Raw genomic sequence first — 20,218 nt, 5'->3', positions numbered from 1 at the left:
AGCATATAGAAAAAACTGCTTTCTAATTCTCTGAGATGAGAAGATATTTTTATATTACAAAAATCTAAAAATTCACAGTCAGAAACTGATTTAGAAGTAGACGTTGTGGAAAGCTAAGACAGCCGATTGAAAGCAGCTGCAGTCCACAGCGCTCAAGGAGAGGAATGAAAGGAGCAAGTCAGTTCAGCACCTTCAACTGAAATATCTGAGTTCTCACATTGAAACTGACTAAGCAAACAACTTTACCCTCAGAGAATAAAGAGAAGCAGGGTGGGGCAATAGCCCACCTGGCAGCAGCACAGAGCCAAGGGAAGTGGTCAGTGATTGTGTGACCTGCCTAGGAAACCACGCTTCTCCCACAGATCTTTGCAACCAATGGATCAGGAGATCTTCCTCATAAACCCACATCACCAAGGCCATGGGTCCAATACACTGAGCTATGTGAAGTTTCAGCAGAGCGGCTGCTTAGACACACACAGAGACCCAGGAGTTTTGCATACTCTGGCCCCGGAATCTGTGGCAAGGCAGGAGATCCATCTGTGAATGCCCCTAGGAAGGGGACTGAGTCCAGGAAGCAAAGTGGCATCATTCTGTGGGCCCCACTTCCATGGTGCCCCACAAGTTGGGACCCACTGGCTTGGAATTCCAGTCAGCTGGTAGCAGCAGGTTGGAGTCTGCCTGAGTCAGGACTGAGTTCCCAGGTGGGTGGGTGACCACCATCTCTGTGGTTCAGTAGATTCAGTCATTTCAGCCTGCCAACTTTGAAGAATACAGGCAGTTTGGACGAGGAGGGGTCCCCCAGAGAGCAGCACAGCTGCCTTGACGGATCATGGCCAGACTGCTTCTTTAAGCAGAACCTGATTGATTCGTCCTCACTTGGCAAGACCTCCCTGTGACGGCTTCAGCCACTCCAGCAAGGATTCTCTGGACACAGCTTTGATCTTTCTCAGGGATGAAGCTCCCAGTGGTTCTCTGTCCCTGCAGTTCAGTAGACTCAGCCATTCCAGCCTGTCAGCTTTGGAGAATTCAAATGGTCCAGACAAAGAAAGGACCCCTGAATGCAGCATACCTGCTCTACCAAAGGCCCGCCTGATTGCTTCTTTAGGCAGATCCCTGATCCTGTTCCTCCTGACTGGGTGAGACCTCCCAGCAGGAGTCTCCAGTCACCTCCTACAGGCATATTTGGGCCAGCAACAGGTCAGTGCCCCACTGAAACAAAGCTTCCAGAAAAAGGGGAAGGCTGCCATCTTTGCTGGTTCACAGCTTTCACTGGTGATAACTCTGGGTAGGAGAGAAACGAAGGCAACTAGGGCCTGAAGGGGACCCCTCGCAAACCACAGCAGCCCCACGAAACAGTGCCATCACTTAAAGAAAAACAGAAAAAAACAACAACATCAATAAAAAAGACCCCATAAAAACCCAAATCAAAGGTCACCAACCCCAAAGACCAAAGGTAGGTAAGCCCATAAAGAAAGAATCAACAAAAAAATGCTAAAAACTCAAAAAGCCAGAATGGCTCTTCTCTTCCAAATGACCAAAACACCTCTCCAGCAAGGGCACAAACTGGACTGAGGCTGAGATGGATGAAGTGACAAGTAGGCTTCAGAAGGTGGGTAATAACAAACTTTGCTGAGCTAAAGGAGCATGTTGTAACCCAATGCAAAGAAGCTAAGAATCATGATAAAACAATACAGGAGCTGATAGCCAGAACAGCCAGTTTAGAGAGGAATATAACCAACCTGATGGAGCTGAAAAACACAACATGAGAGCTACAGATCAAGCAGAGAAAAGAATCTCAGAGCTTGAAGAGTATCTTTCTGACATAAGACAGGCATACAAGAACAGAAAAAAAAATAAACAAGAATGAGAAGGAATGAACAAGACCTCCAAAAAATATGAAATTCTTTAAAAAGATGGAACCCAAGACTGACTAGGGTACCTGAGAGAGATGGGGAGAATGGAACCAAGTTGCAAAACATACTTAAGTGTATCATCCAGGAGAACTTCCCCAACAGAGAAAGGCCAACATTCAAATCCAGGAAATACAGAGAACCCCAGTAAGTTACTCCATGAGAAGATCAACCCCAAGACACATAATAATCAGATTCTGCAATATACAAATGAAAGAAAAAATGTTAAAGGCAGCCAGATAGAAAGGTCAGGTCACCTACAAAATGCAGCCCATCAGACTAACAGAGGACCTCTCAGCAAAAACCCTAGAAGTCAGAAAAGATTAGGGGCCAATATTCAACATTCTTAAAGAAAAGAAATTCCAACCCACAATTGCATATTCACCCAAACTAAACTTCATAAGTGAAGGAGAAAAGGGATCCTTTTCTTCCAATCAAATGCTTAGGGAATTTCCACCACCATGCCTGCCTTGCAAGAGCTCCTGAACAAAGCACTAAATATAAAAAGGAAAAACAATTACTACCCACTACAAAAACACACTGAAGTACACAGAACAGTAACATTATGAAGCAACCACATAAACAAGTATGCAAAATAACCAGCTAGCATCATGATGACAGAATCAAATTCACAAATAACAATACTAACCTTAACTGTAAATGGGCTAAATGCCCCAATTAAAAGACACAAAATTGCAAGCTGGATATAAAACCAAGACCCATTGGTATGCTGTCTTCAAGAGACCCATCTCACATGCAAAGACACACAATAGGCTCAAAATAAAAGGATAGAGGAACGAAACAAATTTAAAACAGAAAACACAGGGGTTGCAATTCCAGTTTCTGACAAAACAAAAACATTAAACCAACAAAGATCAAAAAAGACAAAGAAGGTTATTATGGAATGATAAAGGGTTCAATTCAACAAGAAGAGCTAATTATCCTAAATATAAATACACCCAATACAGGAGCATTCAGATTCACAAAGCAAGTTCTTAGAGACAAAAAGACTTAAAATTCCCAAACAAAAACAGTGGGAGACTTTAACACCCCACCGTCAATATGAGACACATTGAGACAGAAAATTACCAAAGATATTCAGGACCTGAACTCAGCACTGAATCAAGTAGACCTGATAGATACCTAAAGAACTCTCCACCAAGAAAAGAACAGAATATACATTCTTCTCATCACCACATGGCACTTAATTTTATCTAACTAAAATGTATCACATAATCTGAGAGAAAACACTCCTCAGCAAATATAAAAGAGCTGAAATAATAACAAACATTCTCTCAGACTACAGCACAATCAAATTAGAACTCAAGAATAAGAAAATCACTCAAGAACACACAACTACATTGAAATTGAACAACCTGATCTTAAATGACTCCTGTGTAAATAATGAAATTAAGGGAAAAATAAGAAACTTCTTTGAAACTAATGAGAACAAAGACACAATGTACCAGAAACTCTGAGATGCAGCAAAAGCAGTGTTAGGAGGGAAATTTATAGCATTAAATGTCCATATCAAAACGCTAGAAAGATCTCAAGTTAACAACCTAACATCACACCTAAAAAAACTGGCAAACCAAGAGAAAGCTCCACAGCTAAAAGAAGACAAGAAATAACCAAGATCAGAACTGAACTGAAAGTGATACAAATATTAAAAAGAAATCCTTAAAAAAAAAAAAAAATCAATGAAACCAGCAGCTGGGTTTTTTTTTAACAAAATTAATATAATAGACCACTAGATAGACCAATAAAAAAGAAAGAAGAATCAAATAAACACAATCAGAAATAAGAGGGATATCACCATTGACCCCAGAGAAATATAAACAACCATCAGAGAATACTATAAACACCTTTATGCACATAAACTAGAAAATATATAAGAAATGAATAAATGTCTGGACACATACACCCACCCAAGGCTGAACCAGGAAGAAACTGAGTCTGTTAATAGACCAATAATAAGTTCTGAATTGAGGCAGGAATAAATAGCCTACCAACTCAAAAAGAGCCCAGGACGAGATGGATTCACAACTGAATTCTACCAGAGGTACAAATAAGAGCTGGTACAATTCTACTGAAACTATTCCAAAAAATTCCAAAAAATTAAAAAGGAGGGTCTCCGCTCCAACTCATTCTATGAGGCCAACATCATACTGATACCAAGACCTGGCACAAAACCTTCAGGCCAATGTCCTTGATGAACATCAATGCAAAAACATCACACTGATACCAAAACCTGGCACAGATACAACAACAACAAAAAACTTCAGGCCAATGTCCTTGATGAACATCGATGCAAAAATTGTCAAACATCAATGCAAAATACTGGCAAACCGAATTCAGCAGCACATCAAAAAGTATATCCACCATGATAAAGTAGGCTTCATTCCCAAGATAAAAGGTTGGTTTGACATACAAAACTAAATAAATGTAACTCATCACATAAACAGGACTGAAGGTAAAAAAAAAATGCATAATTTGTCTAATTAGATGCAGAAAAGGCCCTCAATAAAATTCAAAATCCCTTCATGTTAAAAACTCTCAATCAACTAGGTATTGAAGAAACATACCTCAAAATAATAAGAGCCATACATGAAAAAGCCACAGCCAATATCATACTGAATAGGCAACAGCTGGAAACATTCTTCTTGAAAATGAGCACAAGACAAGGATACTCTCTCCTACCACTCCTATTCAACATAGTATTGGAAGTTCTGGCCAGGGCAATCAGGCAAGAGAAAAAAATAAATGGTATTCAAATAGGAAGAGAGGAAGTCAAAGTATCTTTCTTCGCAGATGACATGATCCTATATCTAGAAAACCCCATTGTCTCAGCCCAAATCATGTCCTTTGCAGGGACATGGATAAAGCTGAAAGGCATTATCCTCAGCAAACTAACACAGGAAGAGAAAACTAAACACCACATGTTCTCACTTATAAGTCGGAGCTGAATGATGAGAACACATGGACACACGGAGGGGAACAACAAACACTGGGGCCTGCTGGAGCTGGGTGTGGAGAGAGGTAGAACATCAGGAAGAATAGCTAATGAATGCTGGGCTTAATACACAGGTTGTGGGATGATGTGTGCAGCAAATCACCATGGCACACATTTGCCTGTGTAACAAACCTGAACATCTGGCACATGTACTCCTGAACTTAAAATAAAAGTTGAAGAAAAAAAAAGGAGACAAGTAATTCATGATGCATATGATATGAAAAATTAGGTACACCTAATTTTAAAAAAACTTCCACCTCATGTGGCACATATTTAGTGAGTCATTCTTGGGATTAATATTATTCATTTTTTAATATTCCTTTATTAAAATTAAATTATTCCTTCTACAGACCTATCAGTGTGTACTGCTTTCACAATATTCAGGAAATTAAGGGAGACTGACCCAATATAGATCACTGAATATCAAAATGAAATAAGACTGGATATTACAAGGTAGAGAAAAATCGTACACAAGCATAATAAAGGCCTCTAAGGGAGTTATACCTGATATAAAGGACCAGTTGATGGGTGCTGACGAGTTGATGGGTGCAGCACACCAACATGGCACAAGTATACATATGTAACAAACCTGCATATTATGCACATGTACCCTAGAACTTAAAGTATCATAATAAAAAAAAATCAAAAAAAAAAAATCCTACTCATCCAAAAAGCTCAACTCAAAAAAAAAAAAAAAAAGCCTCTGAAATTTGACTTCTCACAATTTCCTAGAACTTATCCTAAGAGGTAAACTTATGACTACACGATCAGTTTATTAGTTTTTACCTTCTCAAAGGGAAACTAATAATTAGTCATGAAAACTGGTCAGCAAAATCCTAGACTTTCATTAGAAGGCTATACCTAACACTGTAAATTAAATTGTCTTTAGATCAAATTGATTCACTTTTACACTGTGTTCATTTTTTAATGATATAGCAATAAATGAAAGGCATACTCTTAGACATATTTGTGTCACAATAACAAATATAACTGTTTATTATTTATAAATAATAAACATTTCTATATTAACAATAAAATTATATCCTATATTCTCTTTATAAAATTCAGAGTGTAATATCTTATTTGCAAGAATGAAAGTCACATCATTTAGAATTTAAATATAGTCACAAAATGGATTAATATTTAAAAGATTCTTAGTTTAAAACCAAATGTCATATAAACATTCAAACACAAGCAAACTATAGTGACACTGAATTCTATTTAGAAAACTTGTATTTCTTTGAGAAAAAGACAAAAATCTCTTTTTAGAAGAAAACATTCACAAAAAGATAAAAAGATAATGGCAAAGAAAGATTACCATATGAGCTCATTAAAATGAAGAACAATTAAAATGACCCTTCACCAAATAATAGTTTGATAAAAACAAGAAATACTGAAATAAATATGTAAATGAGCTTATTTACTTGTTAAAGAAGTCCTGGGTGAGAATCTGCAAGAAATCATGTTGCTCTTAATCACTGACAAGTTTGTATCATAAATGTTGATATCAATCTAAAAATCAGTTTCCCATTTCAAAATCTTTACTAGAAAACATAGCCATAAAACTCTAAATTATTAAAACTGGGTTTCATAAAAATATCTATATATAAAATGTAAAATATTTGCATCAACCTCCCAAACAAAATATGTATAAATATTTAAAATATTTATATTTTATATTTGTTTTAAATAAATATTTAAAATGCCTTTAAACACAGTTAAAAGTATAAAATTATTCTTCTCCTTTTGCCAATATTTTAGATAAAATCACACTGCAAAGTATCTCACCAAAATTAAAATGTTGAGATAATGAATTAAAAATTGATAATATGAGAAACTAATTACATCACCTATTTCTCTGACAATATGCTAACATTATTAACAGTGAACGCCTACATTCGTCCATTCCAAGAAGCTGATGAGGAGATTCTGGTTTCCAATCTGACATATAAAGAGCTTGGAAATTATCACTCCCATCCTCAAAATGAGAAAAAAAGCTGAACTGAAAATCAACAACTCTTGTTAGCATCATCAAGAAATTAATGTGACCTCGCAAACTGCTGCCACAAAAACTAAACAGACAAATACCAAGTTCCACAGCTTACCAGAACCAAAAGCCCAGTAGCAGAGGCCTGCAGGTGGAACCAGTATATCCACAAACACTTTATAATTAATTGCCAGAGGCTCAGGGTAGACTACTTTTTAAGTTTCAAATTCCAAATCTTAGTTTCTCAGTCTTACGGGTGCCAACACACTTGCATAAGTTTTATCTCCAGAAGCTCTACCAGGTTTTCTCAGTGAAAATCAGAGAAAAATCCTCTCCTGCATCCAATAGGGGGAGAAGGAAAGTAACCATTTTGAAATGCACTTGAAGTTCTCTCTTTTAACAAGGTCTTCTCTCAAGGGGAACTATTTTATAAAAGACGATGTTTTGCCAAAGCTTAACAGGCCTGAGGAAGGTAAATATCCAATTCCATCCTCCTCTAGCCTTCAATGTAGAAAATGGAAAATACCAAATTCCAGTCCTTTCTAGCCTTCAATGTAGGGAGAAGAAAATACTCAACTCAAGCTCATTGACAGACTGAGGCCCAATGACAGAACTATCAGATGCCTCTCCTTCCTCTACACCTACCACCAAATCAGTAGAGTTCTTATATAATAACAGGTGAAACAACCAAAAGAACTGCAATCCTCAGAAACTATTTAGTAAGGAGTCAATACGGAAACACAAAACAGCAAAAAAAAAAAAAAAAAAAAAGATAAACACAAGGACAATAGAAAAAATTATAGCCTCTGATGCCACAGCTACAATAAACAGTAAACACAGTCTAACTCTTGTCCGGATAAACATAAAATGTCACACTTAAAAGCTAACTACCTAAGCTCCTTTTACTGAATAACCCTTGTCCAGCTTTCAATAAGAAATTACAAGGCATTCTAAGTGGCAAGAAAAAATTTCTGAAGAGACAAAGAAAGCATAAATCAAATATGGCAGAAAATTTGGAATTGCTAGACTGGGAAAAATAGCTGTGGTTAATATACTAAGAGTTCCAATGTGAAACATAAACAACATGCAAGAATACATTGGCACTGTGAGCAAAGAGACGCAAACTCTTGAATGAATCAGAAAGGAAATGCCAAAAAGAAAAAAACAATAGAAATAAAGAATGCCTTTGACAGACTCATCAACAGAGCAGTAGACTTGGCCAAAAAAACAATCAATGAGCTTGAAAATATGTCAATAAAAACTTCTAAAACTGAAAAACAAAAAGACAAAACAGTGAAAAAGATGGAACAGCATATTCAAAAACTGAGGGACAATTATAAAAACTAGAACGTATGTGTAATGGGAATAGCAGATGGAGAAGAAAGGAACAAAAGAAATATTTTAAGTAATAACAACTGAAAATTTTCTAAAATTAATTACAAACACTAAACCAGGAATCCAGGAAGCTCAGAGAACACCAAATAGGATGAATATCAAACAATGTTTCAAATAAGAATATACTATTTAAACTGCAGAAAATGAAAGACAGAGATGACATTTTGAAAGAAAAAAAGCAAACACCTTATCTACAGAGAAACAGTATAAGAATTACATCAGACTTCTGTTCATACAGAAAAGAAAAAAGTAGAATGAAATATCTAAAGTGTTAAATAAAGAAACCAACCAACCTATAGGTCTACACCCAGTCAAATTATCCTTCAAAAGTCAGGAAGAAATATTTTCTCAAACAAACAAAAATTGTAAAAATGTGTCACCAGATCTGCCTTGCAAGAAATATTAAAAAGAAGTTTTTCACTCCCTTCAGAGAGAAGAAAATTATATAGGTCAGAAATTCTGATGTACATTTAATAAAAGGAATAGCATTAGGGAAGGAACAAATAAGGATAAAATAAAACCTTTTATTTTTCTTATTCTTAATCTATCAGTTTGTCAAATACGGAACTATAGCAATATTGTATTCTGTGACAGTATTTTATGGATAAGTGAAATAAATTACAGTGATGTTATATGGTACAGAAGAGGGGAATTGTGAATAATCTGTTACCAGGTTTACACCATTTATGAAGTTGTACAGTGTGAATTTAAAGTGGACTTGGATTCATTATAAATAAACGCTACAATCTCTTAAGCGACCACCCAAATAAAATTTTAAAAGGAAGTACAATTGATATGCTAAAAGAAGAGAGAAAATAGAATCATATAAAATGCTAAAATAAAGGGAAAGAAGAGAGAGAAAAATTAGAAGACAAAATAAGAAATAAAACAAGCGCAATAAATGCAGCACAGTTACAAATACAGTAACCATAAATCCTACTAAAAATAGTCACCTTAAATGTGAATGGTCTAAATACACCAATTAAAAAGCAGAGACTATCAGAATGGATGAAAAAAAAAAGACACAATGTCTTAGTCCATTATTGTTGCTATAAAGGAATACATTAGGCTGGGTCATTTATAATGAACAAATGTTTATTTGGCTTATAGTTCTGCAGACTTTATAAAAAGCATGGCAACAGCATCTGCATCAGATGAGGGCCTCAAGTTGCTTCCACTCATGGTGGAAGGTGAGGGGTGCCATGCAGAGATCACATAGAAAGAAAGGAAGCAAGAAAGAGGGCAGGAGGTGCCAGGCTCTTTTTAACAACCAAAACTCATGAGAATGAACAAAATGAGAATTCACTCACCCTCCACTCCCAAGAAGGGCATTAATTTACTTATGAGGGATACACCTCCATGACCTAAACACCTCACATTAGGCTCTACCTCCCAACACTGCCATACTAGGGATCAAATTTTAACATGAAATTTGGTAGGGACAAACAAACAATAACCAAGCTATAGCCCCATGGGAATGGGGAATTAAGAGAGATTGATTGATAGGTACATATATACAGTTAGACAGAAGAAATATGACCTAGTGTTTGATAGATCAGTACAGTAATAATAGTTTACAATAATCTATTGTATATTTCAAAACAGAAGAGAATAACTCAAATGTTTCTTGCATAAAGAAAAGACAAATATTTAAGGTGATGAGCATCCCAATGACACTGATTTAATCTTACAGAATATACTAATGTATTAAATCATTACACATACCTCTAAAATTTGTATATCCATTATGTATCAATAAGAAATTGAAGAAATGAATAACACCAAGCAATGTATTGTCTCTACAAGAAACCCACTTTAAATATAAACGAAAACTAGAGTATCCACATGAATTTCAAACAAAGCCAACTTTAGAGCAAGGGAAATTATCAGAGATAAATCAAGGTATTTCATAGTAATAAAAGGATGAATGCCCCCAAGAAAACATAACAATCTTTAATGTGTGCGTACATAACAACAAAGTGTCAAAATACAGGAGGCAAAAACTGATACACTTGCAATGATAAAGAGATTAATCCACTGTTACAGATGCTGTTTACACAGCTATCAATAATTGACATATACAGTTGGCAGAAAATCAGTGAAGATGTAGTTGAAATGAACAGCATCAATAAAATTGATCTAATGAACATTTTATAATGCTCTATCCAACAACAGCATAATACATATTCTTCTTAAGCGCCCAGGGAACATACACCAAGACAGACCACATTCTAGGCCATGAAACGCCCTTTAATACATTTAAAAGAATACAAATCATTCAAAGTTTGCTCTGAGTTCACAGGGGAACTAAATAAGAAATTAACAGCAAAACTACAGTGAAAAATCTCAAAATATCTGGAAATTAAACCATACGCTTCTAAAAACACATGAGTCAAGTCTCAAAATAGATTAAAAATATGCTTAACTAAATGAAAGCGAAAATACAATCTATCAAAACTTGTGAGATGCAGCTAAAGCAGTGCTTAGATGAAAATGTCTAGCATTTTAATGTATATATTATAAAACATATCTACAATCAATAAAGCTTCTACCTTCGTAAACTAGAAAAAGAAAATAAAATCTAAAGTAAGCAGAGGAAAATAAATAATAAAAGTTACAAAATCAATGAACTTGAAAATGGGCATCAATAGACAAAATAAACAATACCAAACCCGCCTCTTTGAAAAGACCAATAAATTGATAAATTCCTAGCTAGGCTAATAAAGGAAAAAAGAAAAGACACAAATCACTAATATAAAAAATGAAAGACAGTCCATCACTTCTGATCACATGACATTAAAAAGATTAAAAAATAGTAAGAACACTATCCCAAATCTGATAATTTTGATGAAATGAACCATTTCCTTGAAAGATACAATGTACCAATGCTCACAAAAGGACATGTCTACATCTATTTCAAAAATTGAATCAATATATAAACCAAAGGAATATATACCAAATCTATAAAAGGAAAACTACAGAACTCTGATGAAATAAATATAAGAAAATTTAAATAAATAGGGAAGTATGTCATGCTCATGGATAAAAAGACTCAACATTTTTAAGATGTCAGTTCTCATGATTTGATCTATAGAAACATGGTAATCCCAATCAAAATCTCATCAAGTTGTTTTGTACATATCAACAATGACTCAAAGTTTATACAAAAAGGCAAAAGACCTAGCAATCCCACTTTCTAGGTATGTAGTCAGACTGAAAACATGTTCACACAAAAACCTATACATCAATGTTTCTAGCAGCTTTATTCATAATCTCAGAAAACTGAAAACAACCAAGACATTAAGAGGTGAATGAATAAACAAACTACGGTAAATCCATGTAAGGGAATACTACTCAGCAATAAAAAAGAAATAAACTACTGATATGAACAGCATGACTAAATATTAAATGTATTTTGCTAAAAGAAACAATTGAGAACTAAAAAGCTGCATAAGGTTTGATTCAAATTATATGACATTCTGGGAAAGGCAAAACTATAGATAAAGAAAACAGAGTAGAGGCTAATGGGTCAATGACAGAGGGAAGTATTAACTACAAAGAAGTCACACAAGGAAATTTTTAGAGTGTTAAAACTATTCTATAGTGTTGCTGGATAATTATGTGTGTGTCAAAATCCATGGAATTATGCATCACAAACATTAAATCTTAATGTTTGCAAACTTTTTTTAAAAATCCCTGGAAGGAATACAAAATGTGACAAATTGATCAAATTGTATTTAAAAGGTACAATATAACCTAGTTAGTTAAAAGAGAGTGAGGAATAAAGGAGGTGTCCTAAAGAACATTAGGAAAGGATATTTTAACTAGATAATTGTAATACCAAAGACAAAAAATAACAATACATAAGCATTGTACTCTGGTAAACTTGTTTCCATACTATACAAGTTAGTAATTGTGAAACTATTCTACATTTATACTGTGGTTGAGCAATGAGTAAATAACTGCCACAGAATACAAATAAACAAAGAAAGGAGGCTAGAATGAACCCTGCCTGCAGTGCTAAATTTAGAGTCAGACACATCAGTATAAAATCACACATATTTACATATTTTAAAGGTAGATGATAGATGAATAAATAAATAGAGGTTGAGAAATAAATATAGATATGTGTGTCTACACAAGTTTATATATACAAGTATTTCCTCATTTTGTTTGCTGAGAGAGCCTAGAAACAGTGACATCCCAATTGCAATGAGCACATCTGGTACAAAGATCTTTGTTTCTAAATACCATTCTCCAATCAAAGACACTTTGAGAAATGGCTAATTTTCCAGGTAGGAATAAAAAAACACAAAGTTAACCTAGATTATCTCGTAACGCCAGAAAATAAGAAATTGTTCAAAAACATAAAAACATGGAGTATGTCAAAAAGCACAAAATCAACCTGAAAGAGTTCCCAATGGCCAAAGCTGGAACTATTTGAGGACAAACAAAAACCCCATATGGATTATAATGATCCCTCGAAAAATAAATACCTATAAATCCGTACTGATATAGGTAAATAAATAATTAGAGGAGATGGCGCATATTTCCCTTACAGAAGAATGCCAAATGATAAACACTAAAGGCATGAAGAAAATAGAAAGTCATCATTAGAACATCACAGTAGTAACTGTTGCAGGTAAGATCCACTGATATATGCTAATACTAGAAATCAAAGCTTAAAGGAGAAGCAATATTTGCATAGCCTCAAGTATCTCCCCCCAAATATTTATTAATTACTGTGGTTTAGATAGATGTCTAAAAATTATTTTATACCCATTCTTCAAGTGGTGGAGCCTAATTCCTCTCCCCTTAAACAGTGACTGAAATTAGTGACTCACTTGCAACTAAGAGAAAATAAAAAGGAAACAAGTATAACTTTACAGTGGAGAAACCTGAGAGACACAACTCTAACTATATGATCAAAATTAGCCCCCAGTATGATGTGATACCACTGTGGTATTCTTCCAAAAACTTCAAAACCCCAGTTGAATCAGGGGAAAAATAAAAACAAACCCAAACTGAAGAACATCTACAAAAACTGAAATTAAGGAACGCTCTTTTTCTTTGTTTTCACAACTTTCGCCAGTATTCTTCACAAGTATCAAAATCATGAAAACAAGGAAAGAGTGAGAAACTGTCACAAATTGGAAGAGACGAAGGAGACATGACAATTAAATGCACTTATCCTAGACTGAATCCTGGAAAAGAAAAAGAACGTCAGTAAAAAATATGGTAAAATTTGAATAAATCCTACAGTTATTTAATAGTATTGTACCAATGCTGTTTTCTTTGTTTTGATAAATACACTGTAATTGTGTAAATTGTTGACTGCAGAAACCTAGGTGAACAAGATACAGGAACTCTCTGAATCATTTTTGCAACTCTTCTAAAAAGTTAAAATTATTTCAAAATGAAAAGTTAAAACAAAACAAACAAAAAAACCTTCCCACAAAAAACCACAGGCCCATATGGCTTCAATGGTGAATTCCCTAAAACATTTTAAAAATAAGTAATACTTATCTTTCACAAGTACTTATCTGTCACAAAAATCACACTTATTTTCAAAAAATGGAACACATTCCAACTCAGTTTGGGAGCCAGCATTATTATTCTGATAACAAAACTAGAAAAAGTAAATTCAAGAAAAGAAAGTTACTAATATCCTTAATGAACACAGATGCAAAAATTCTTAACACATTAGTGTGAAGTTAAACTGTAAATGAGACTCCAAGCACTCCAGACTAGATGTACTCACTGTGACTAATAGAAGAAATACCCAAATTGAGATTACAGAACACAGCGGCCATGGTGGAGTGAAAGAAGAGTGTTTACATGCCCTTTGTTCATAGAAAAGGCAAATCTGGATAAACATTCTACTTTACTCCCATAAGCCAGAACAGTTCCTGTGACCAAAGCCAAGAAAACCTGGCAAGAAAGGACCCATCACTAGCCCTTTAGAAGAAACATCTCGCAGAGCCTTCTAGTTTGGGTCTTAGGAAGCCACCCAATCAAGGGCTCAACTATCTTGGCCAATCAGAACTAAACAAGCTTGAATCCTTCGTTTGCATAAATAGATCTGATTGAGAACTTGGGTGAGAACTTTCCTTATGTGAGCCAAACATTCCTTTTGTTCTTTAAAGAGGATACTTTCATTTTTCTTGAAGGCTGTGCCTACCCAAAATGCAGATTATTGTGAGGCAGTTTTATATAGAAAAAAAAGCAAGGAGAGTGGCCAAGATTGCCAATTAGAAGGAGCTAGTGTGCATGGCTCTCAAGGAAAGGAATATAAGGGCCAAATAAATACACCCTCAACAATAACATCCAGGTACTTGCACTGAAATTAATCAGGAAAACAACCTGACCCAAAGAGAATGAAGAAAAGCAAGACAGGGCAATGGCCCACATGGGAGCAACACAGACCCAGGGAATTCTCCCCTGCCCAAAGAAGCAGTGAGTGAATGAGCAACCCTGGGAAACCACGTTTCTCCAAAAGATCTATACAACCCTCAGTCAGGAGATCTCCTTGTGAACCCACTCAACCAGGGCCTTCAGTCTGACAAACAGAGCTACATGGAGTCTCAGAAGAGCAGCTGCTCAGGCACGCATGGACACCCTAGAGCTATAGATACTTGCAATTTCTGACAAAAGTAGCTGCAGTTCCAGCAAACTGGGAGGTTAGACTTCTGTGCATACCCCTAGGAAACAGACTGACTCCAGGGCACTGAGCAGCAACAGCCCGCAGGCCCCACTTCCACAGCACCTCACAAGATAAAACCAACTGGCTTGCAATTCCAGCCAGCTACCAGTAGCAGCATTGCACCTACCTAAGAAGCAGCTCCCAGGCAGGGCCACCATCTTCGCTGCTAAGGCATCTTAGCCATTCCAGCCTTCACACTATGGAGAGTGTGAGCTGACCTGGAGTAGAAGGGATCCACTAGCACAGCACAGCTGCTCTACCAAAACGAGGCCAGACTGCTGCTTTAAGGGAGTACCTAATCCTGTTTCTCCTCACTGGGCAAAGCCTCCCAACTAAGGCCTCCAACCACTCCCTGCCTGAGCTCTCCAGCCAAAAAAGATCTAAATTCCCCCTGGTACAGTTCTCCTAGAGGAAGGGGTGGGCTCCCATCTTTGCTGTTTGGACAACTTAGCCATTCCAGCCTTTAGGCTTCAGAGTGTGTGGCATGACTGGGGGCTGAGGTGGACCCCCAGCACAGCACAGCTGCTCAGCCAAAATGTGGCCAAACTTCTTTCTTAAGAAGGTACTGATCCTGCTCCTCCTCACTGGGCAGGACCTCCTAACTGGGGTCTCCAGCCACTTCCTGCAGGTGCCCTTGGGACAATAAGAGGTCAGTACCTCCCTGTGACAAAGCTCCCAGAGGAAGGAACAGGCTGTTATCTTTGCTGTTTTGCAGCCTTCACTGGTGACACCTCCAGGTTCTGGAAAATCCAAGGTGACTAGGGACTGGAAGGGGCCCCAAGCACACTGAAGCAGCTCTATGGAAAAGTGGCCAGACTGTTATGTGGGTGCCCATTCCCATATCTCCTCACTGGGTGGGTCATCCAGGCCTGGGCCTCCAATCACACCCCACCAGAGCTAAGGATCCAGTCAGTACCAACTCAGCAACTCCCTGGACAGAGCCTCCAGGGGCAACTGAAAGCCTCTCTGCCTTTTCGATAAGAAAATGTTGAGAAACTTCCTTACCACCAAACCTGCCTTACAAGACATCTTGAAAGAAGCACTAAATATGGAAAGAAAGACCACTACCACCTAATACAAAAACAAACGTAAACACAAAGACCACTGCCACTGTAAAATAAGCCACACAAACAAGCCAAAATAATAACATACAAACAAGCCAACATAATAACCACACAAACAGGCCAACATAATAATCAACCAACAGCACAATGACATAATCAAATCCACATAGAGCAATACTAACCCTGAATGCAAATGGGCTAAATGTCCCACTTAAACATCAAAGAGTGGCAAGCTGGATAAAAATGACCCAATGGTATGGTGTCTTCAAGAGACCCATCTCACACATGACACTCACAGGCTCAAAATAAAGGGATGAAGAAAAATCTACCAAGCAAATGAAAAACAGAAAAAAAAAGCAGGGTTGACAATCTTCATTTCAGACAGAACAGATTTCAAACCAACAAAAATCAAAAAAGACAAGGAAGGGAATCACATAACGGTAAAGAGTTCAATTCAACAAGAAGACCTAACTATTGTAAATACATACGCACCCAACACAGGAGCAACCAGATTCATAAAGCAAGTTCCTAGAGAATTACAGAGACATAGACTATGAAACAATAACAGTGGGAGATTTCAACACTCCACTGATGGAATTAGACAGATCATTGACACAGAAAATGAACAAAGATATTCAGAACCAGAACTCAGTATTGTACCAAACGGATCTCATAAACCTTTACAGAACTCTTCACTCAAAAACAACTGAATATACATTCTTCTCCTCACCACATGGAATATACTCTAAAATCAACTACATAATTAAACGCAAAATAATCCTCAACAAATGTAAAATAACCGAAATCACACCAAACACACTCTCAGGTCATAGAACAATAAAAATAAAAGTCAACACAATGAAAGTCGCTCAAAACAATACAGTTACATGGAAATTAAACAAAATGCTCCTGAATGACTTTTGAGTAAATAATGAAAGTAAGGCAGAAATCAAGAAGTTCTTTGAAAATAATGAGAACAAAGATACAACTTACCAGAGTCTTTGGGACAAAACCAAGGCAGTGTTAAGAGGGAAATTCACAGCACTAAAAACCTACATCAAAAGTAAGAAAGATCTCAAATTAACAAACTAACTTCACAACTCAGTCAGAATTAGAGAAGCAAGAACAAATCAACCCAAAGCTAGCAGAAGATGAGAAATACAAAAATCAGAGCTGAACTGAAGGAAATCGAGACATGAAAAATCATTCAAAAGATCAACAAATCCAGCAGTTGGTTTTTTGAAAAAATTAATAGGCCACTAGCTACACTAATAAAGAAAAGACAACATCCAAATAAAAACAATTAGAAATGATGAAGGGAATGTTACTACTGATGCCACAGAAATAGGAACAACCATCAGAAACTACTACAAACACCTCTACACACACAAACAAAAAAACTTAGAAGAGATGGATAAATTCCTGGACACATACACCCTCCCAAGACCAAGCCAGGAAGAAATTGATTCCCCGAACAGACGAATAAGGAGCTCCAAAATTGAATCAGTAATAAATAGCCTGAAAACCAAAAAATGCCCAAGACCTGATGGATTCACAGCGAAATTCTACCAGATGTCCAAAGAAGATGTAGTACCATTCCTACAGAAACTATATGAAATAACTGAGGAGGGAAGACACTTCCCAGTTCATTTTGTGAGGCCAGCATCATCTTGACACCAAAACCTGGAAGAGACAAGAGAAAAAAAAAGAAAACTTCAGGCCAAAATTGTTGATGAACATGATGTAAAAATCAACAAAATACTTGCAAACTGAATCCAGCAGTACAACAGAAAGTTAATCCACCATGATCAAGTAGGCTTCATCCCCAGGATGCAAGTTTGGTTCAACACATAAAAATCAGGCCGGGCGCCGTGGTTCACGCCTGTAACCCCAGCACTTTGGGAAATCGAGGCAAGTGGATCACCTGAGGTCAGGAGTTCGAGACCAGCCTGGCCAACATGGCAAAAACCCATCTATAGTATTAAAAAAAAAAAAAAAATAGCCAGGCATGGTGGCACGTGCCTGTAGTCCTGGCTACTCAGGAGGCTGAGGTAGGAGAATTGCTTGAACTCGGGAGGTGGAGGTTGCAGTGAGCCAAGATTGCAGGGCAGCACTCCAGCCTGGGTGACACAGCGAGACTCCGTCTCAAGGGAAAAAAAAAGGCTGGGTGCGGTGGCTCATGCCTGTAATCCCAGTACTTTAGGAGGCCGAGGTGGGTGGATCACAGGGTCAGGAGATGGACATAATCCTGGCTAACACAGTGAAACCCCACGTCTACTAAAAATACAAAAATTAGCGGGGTGTGGTGGCGGGTGCCTGTACTCCCAGCTACTGGGGAGGCTGAAGCAGGAGAATGGCGTGAAGCTGGGAGGTGGAGCTTTCAGTGAGCCGAGATCGTGCCACTGCACTCCAGCCTGGGCGACAGAGGGAGACTCCATCTCAATAAATAAATAAATAAATAAATAAATAAATAAATAAATAAGGGCAGGCGCAGTGGCTCATGCCCGTAATCCGAGCACTTTGGGAGGCCACGGCAGGCAGGTCACCCGAGGTCAGGAGTTCCAGACTAGTCTAGCCAACATGGTAAAACCCCATCTCTACTAAAAATACAAAAATTAGCTGGACATGGTGGCAGGTGATTGTAATCCCAGCTACTCGGGAGGCTGAAGCAGAAGAATCGTTTGAACCCCGGGGGCAGAGGTTGCAGTGAGCCAAGATCACACCACCTCACTCCAGCCTGGGTGAAAGAGTGAGACTCTGCCTCAAAAAAAAAAAAAAAAAAAAAAATCAATAAATATGATTCATCACATAAGCTGAACTGAAGACAAAACACACATGATTATCTCAATAGATGTAGAAAAGGCTTTTGATAAAATTCAACATTCTTTCACGTTAAAAATTCTGAATAAACTAGGAAATGAAGGCACATACCTCAAAATAATAAGAGTCATCTATGACAAACCCACAGCCAACATTATACTGAATGGGCAAAAGCTGGAAGCTTTCCTCTTGAAAACTGACACAAGACAAGGATGCCCTCTCTCACCACTCCTATTGAACACAATACTGCAAGTCCTAGCTAGAGGAATCAGGCAAGAGGAAGAAATAAAATGCATATAAATAGAAAAAGATGAGGTCAAACTATCTCCATTTGCCAACTATATGATTCCACATCTAGAAAACCCCATACTCTCTACACAAAAGCTCAGACCTAGCAAACAGCTTCAGCAAAGTTTTAGGATACCAAATCAACATACAAAAGTCAACAGCATTTTTATACACCAACAATGTCCAAGCTGAGAGCCAAGTCAAGAACACAGTTTCATTCAGAGCAGCCACAAAAAGAATAAAATACCTAAGAATACAGCTAACCAGGAAGGTAAAAGATCTCTACAAGGAGAATTACAAAACACTGCTCAAAGAAATCAGAGAATATAAAAACAAATGTAAAAACATCCCATGCTCATGGATAGGAAGAATCAATATCATTAAAATGCCCATACTACCCAAAACAATTTAGATTCAGTGCTATTTTTATCAAACTACCAATGACATTCTTCACAGAACTAGAAAAATCTACTTTAAAATTCATATGGAACCAAAAAAGAGGCCAAATAGCCAAGGCAATCCTAGGTAAAGAGAACAAAGCCAGTGGCATCACATTACCTGACTTTGAACTATACCACAAGGCTACAGTTACCAAAACAGCATGGTACTGGTACAAAAACAAGCACATAGACCAATGAAACAGAATAGTGAGCCCAGAAATAAGGGTGCACATCTACAACCATCTGATCTTCAACAAAACTCACAAAAATAAGCAATGGGGAAAAGAATATCTATGCAATAAATGATGCTGGGTTAACTGGCTAGCCATAAGCAGAAGATTGAAGTGGGACCCCTTCCTTACACCATATACAACAATCAACTCAAGATGGATTAAAGACTTGAATATAAAACCCAAAACTATAAAAACCCTGGAAGAAAACCTAGGCAATACCATTCTGGACATAGGAAAAGGCAAAGATTTCATGGCAAAGACACCAAAAGCAATTGCAACAAAAGCAAAAATTGACAAATGGGATCTAACTAAATTTAAGAGTTTCTGCACAACAAAAGAAACTATCAACAGAGTAAACAGACAAC

The 20,218-nt window shown here is 37.0% G+C and overlaps 1 protein-coding gene across 19 annotated transcripts in view; it reads right to left on the bottom strand.

Annotated features, from left to right (window-relative positions):
* RIMS2 (regulating synaptic membrane exocytosis 2) overlaps nt 1-20,218 on the bottom strand; it is a 728,068-nt gene that overhangs the window by 619,950 nt on the left and 87,900 nt on the right. The gene's annotated exons all lie outside the window — the stretch shown is intronic.

Source organism: Theropithecus gelada, chromosome 8 (assembly GCF_003255815.1).
Source record: "Theropithecus gelada isolate Dixy chromosome 8, Tgel_1.0, whole genome shotgun sequence".
Taxonomy (NCBI): Eukaryota; Metazoa; Chordata; class Mammalia; order Primates; family Cercopithecidae; genus Theropithecus; species Theropithecus gelada.
The sequence above is the reverse complement of the archived record's forward strand: the minus strand, read 5'-3'. Positions and strand labels throughout refer to the sequence as shown.